Raw genomic sequence first — 4,662 nt, forward strand, 5'->3', positions numbered from 1 at the left:
AGGTCCCCTTTAATGTCCCTTTGCCCATCAAGGGGTGGCGTTACGTGGGATCGTAGATCCCCCGCAGCCCCCCCCCCCCTTTTGGCGGTACGGGGCACCCTTGCAGATGGACCTCGTCTACCACTGCCGGTAAGTTTGGCCCATTTACGGCACTACATACGTATAAGGAGATTGGTAATCATTCAATTGTTGTTAATTGCTATTTGTTTCCCCTATAAGGAATGGGAATTGTAATATATACTTTTTAAAATAATATGCTTCCAGGCCGCACTAAGCCTGTAGCTGTTAGAGCGATTAAAGTTACTTGTATTTCGCTCAATTTCAATGGATTATCTAATTAGTCTTGGCCAGTAATAATTAGTTTTACACAACACTTCAACGTTATCAAAATCAATTGAGTGTCTTTGACAAGTATGCTCTGCCACTGCCGACAGTTGTGTTTGAGATTATTTAATAAGACTAAAAGAACACCAAAGAAAGTACTGTCTGTGAAAAGGCATTTGCACGGTCATCAGTTCTTCTGATCCACCAGAGAACACACGGGAGAAACCCTTCATGTGCAGTGTGTGGTTGGGGAATGCATTTTCAAGTTCACCTGCTCTTAAAAATCACCAGAGAACACAGGCATCAGAAGATCCCCAAGGATCAGAGTCTCAAATCGGCTTGTGAAAGTCAAAAGTCTTGCAAGGCGTTCATCCTTAATGATAAGAACTACAAGAAAATCCCAGCTTGGACACTTTAAAATGTATCAAGGTGAAATTTGAAGAGGCGTAGGTGAAATGTGAAGATGCGGCAGTGAAGAGCGAAGAAGTGATGGTAAAATGTGAGGCAACTCCCAGCAGTTTGTGGAAGTGTGGCTCGACTTCTTAGAAAATACAAAGTCAAATGGAGACCCGGTAGATGTGTAGTCTTGAGACAATGAAGCTCCAATAGATTTGTCACAGGTCTTTTATGAAAGGATGACAAGTTGCACTCAATTCCTAGGTTCAACCTGCAAAGTAAGAGCAGCCAGTATTTGCTGACCTCTGGGTTGGGTAGATCTCTAAACAGGAGTAAGAGCCAATAAGCTCCCAAGCATTCACTATATTATGATAATATTTGCATTAATGTGGAGCTTAATTGCCCATAATTAGATCACATTAATTTAAATGTTTAGTGAAACCCGCCACTACGCGATTTGTTCTCCAACACACCGGTGTGCTGTACTAGTGTAGTGTAATAACGCCGACTGTTGTCCAGCAACGGCAACTGCGGTCGACAAATAGTACACACGCCAGTGAGCATATACACCGGTGTGTCGGCAGGGAAGAAGAACTGGGGCAAGGGTCACGGAAGACTCCATCTGGAAGCTCCTGGAACCTGCTAGTGGGTTCGAGAAGGGAGGCACGGCCAGGGCGGAGCCAGGCCACACTGGGTAGCATAAAAGCAGCTGAGAGTGGGAGCTCAGGGTTCATCTCCTCGTGGCTGTCATCTTCGCCGCCTTCGTCAATGCCGTCTTCGCTAGATATTGCACGGCCAGATAGTTGTTGGCTGTCTCGGTCAGCGCCATTGGTGTTACATGGTCAGGGATATGTTTATGCTAGGTTTGACGACAAGGGAGCGCGATGGCAAACCTGTGAAGGTATTAATAAAGGTGCCCCCTTAGAAACCTTGTCTCCCGCGCCACCGTAGCACTCCAACCTGCCGGCAACATCTTCCCAAGCTCCATGTTGCTTTCCGTGACTGCCGTGTGCAAAGTGTCAGGGGCTGGATCTGATTTGATGCTACTGCGGATTTCAGGGACGGGCCGTGCCCTTAGGCCATTGTTTTTTTGTTCCCATTCCTCGGAATCCCAAGGAATGCAAAACCCTGCCAAGGCGGGGGTGACCAGTGTCGAGGACCGGCTCACGTGAGCTATGTTCTGGTAAAGGCCGACTCTCCCTTGTAAGGTGAGATTCGGGGGGGTTGTGTATATTGTTTGGCTTGTGTTATCGGTTCTCGTGGGGGGGGGGGGGGGGCGTCACGGTTATGCGGTCCCTGATGGGGTTCTTGCCCATGCCGCAGTTGCGCTTCGTGTTGGCGGTTTGTGGGGAGGTTGCCACGGGTTGTGCTTTTTGTTGCCGGTCAACGGGGGCGCCGGAGTGGCACTACGTGGTTATGGTTCGCAGGAGACGCTGCGGTTGTGCTGTATGGTCGCAGGAAGTGTTGCAACCAAGGTTTTCTTTTTTGGGGTAAATTGTTTTTTCGTGTTGGTGGTGTTCCTCGGGGTTGGGGTTGCTCTGCCTGTCCACCGGTTGCAGTTGCAACGGCAACTGCGGTGGACAAACAGTGCACACGACGGTGAGCACATACACGAGTGTGTCGGCAGGGCGGAGGAACTGGGGCAAGGGTCATGGAAGACCCTATCTGGAAGCCCCTGGAACCTGCTAGAGGGTTCGAGAAGAAAGGCGCGACCAATGCGGAGCCAGGCCACGCTGGGTACAATAAAAGCAGCTGATAGCGGGAGCTCAGCGCTGCCTGTGCTGTGAGTGTGCTCGTGTCGTCGTCGCTGTCATCTTCGCTAGATATTGTGCGGCCGGATAGTTGTTGACTGTCTCGGTCAGCGCCATCGGTGTTACACGGTCAGGGTTGGGATTTAGGCTAGGCTAGACGACTAGAAAGAGCGAATTTCTATTTACGTGACCCAAAAAAAATCTTATGGATGATATTGGTCGCGACAGCCTACGTGTTAAACTTGCTTAATTGCCTCAGGAATTCGGAGTTTTGTATCATATCTCATCACAAACACTCGAAGAGCACCCCTAAGTGGCAGCTACGTGGCAGTGTGGCATAAGGTGGCCCAGCACCAGCCTGCATGTGGGCATGAGTCTGGCAGTCAGGGGCGATAATTGATGTGTAATCTCAATGACACCAACATGCAAAGACCTATGTGTTTTGAATGACACAATCGTATGTTTTACATCCACTCTTTAAGCAGACGGTGCGTATTTTTGTTGAGGTTACTGGAGTAGCCAGGGGTGCCTGTCGGATTTAAACCTTGAACCTCTGCAATAAATAGAGAATGCGCTACCACTTGGCTTCCCTCAATCTGAGTGTAGGCATGCCAGCCAGTCTTCTTGGTTCTTTCGGTAAAGTCACGTAGAAGGAAAATAATAAAAAGAAAAGATAATAAAATAATTCTCACGACGTTTCGGCCACAACGCAAGCAGCCGTTTGTGGCCGAAACGTCGTGAGAATTATTTTATTGTTTTATTTTTATGTTATTATTTTCCTTCTACGTGACTTTACCAAAAGAACCAAGGAGATCATTCCCTGCAGTCACGAAAGCTTTAAATCGAAATGCCAGCCAGTGTTTCTAACCAGCGCAGATGTTCCATTTAGAGGGGTCCACGTTTCACATGCCTAGAGAATGGAGGGCATGACTGTTGCCGAGAAGACCCGGAGCTTCATGCGGAGCGACAGGCCAGGTAGCTTCCACACAGCATTGCAGAGCTGATGAAAAGATAATGCCGCCCGACTGATTCGGACCACCCACACACCGTCCACATACGCAGGGTAGACGTATTGTGTACACAATGTATATACAGCGTACACACAGTCTGCGCATACACTGTATACACAAACACACTAACAAAAACAATTACTGTCATTCGCCAATACGTGGTGGTGATGTCACCATGGCGCTTGTACCAGGCTATGTGCACGTTAAGGCCAGGTCAAGTGTCGAACTCCCGCCGGCAGGAAGTCACAGGGCAGACTCATGTGCCATGGTTCAACTGAGATGGCTGGCCGATGCACCACCTGTGCCCCCTACTGTGCCAACAGTGTACACACACAGTGTGTGCGCGCGCACCGTGTGTGTGTACACAGTTTGTATACAGAGGCCGTCCATAAATGACGTCACGCGATTTTGGACGATTTTGACCCCCCCCCCCTTCGTCACACGACGTCACAAAAAGTCAGACCCCCCCCCCCTCAAATATGACGTCACAAAGCTCTGCCCGCCCTCCCCCCCAAAAAACATGCTTCAAATCGCTTTAAACTATTATCATTGTAGTGCGTATTTAATGTGGCGCTACACTCTGATGTTGTAATAGAAAACATTAAAAAGTCTATTTAATTAAGTCGAACGTGTTGTCTATATTTATTTAAGTTGCGCATTTTGATGTGACGTCACATTTATCACACCCTCCCCCCGATCGTCACAAATCGTCACAAATGTCTGACCGTCCCCTCCCCAGTTGCGTGACGTCATTTATGGACGGCCCCACACACTGTATACACAGTTTGTACACACACACACTGTTTACACAGTTTGTACACACACACACTGTATACACAGTTTGTACACACAATGTTCACGTTGTTGAGCTCACGCACCTAAAGGGTCAATGTTCAATAGAGGGATCAATGGCATAGGAATCTAATTGAACTTAAATTCTAACCCCGCTGTCTGACGTCACCACTGCATTACCTCAACGGCGTGAGGGGGTGTACCTCCGCTAGTGACGGCATGTCATCTCGTGCTGCCGCGTGACGTCACGAGATACCAGGAAGCTGCCGATCCGCGCGCGCGCTCACTGAGATCCGAGGTGAAAAGTTCACATCGTGGTGGTTGTTGTGGTTGTTGTTGTTGTGGTGGTTGTTGATGTTGTTTACCCAGGTAGAGCCTCGCTCCTCTCG

This window comes from Lethenteron reissneri, unplaced genomic scaffold (assembly GCF_015708825.2).
Source record: "Lethenteron reissneri isolate LAM-NWPU_2019-01 unplaced genomic scaffold, ASM1570882v1 scaffold_113, whole genome shotgun sequence".
In the NCBI taxonomy this organism is placed as follows: Eukaryota; Metazoa; Chordata; class Hyperoartia; order Petromyzontiformes; family Petromyzontidae; genus Lethenteron; species Lethenteron reissneri.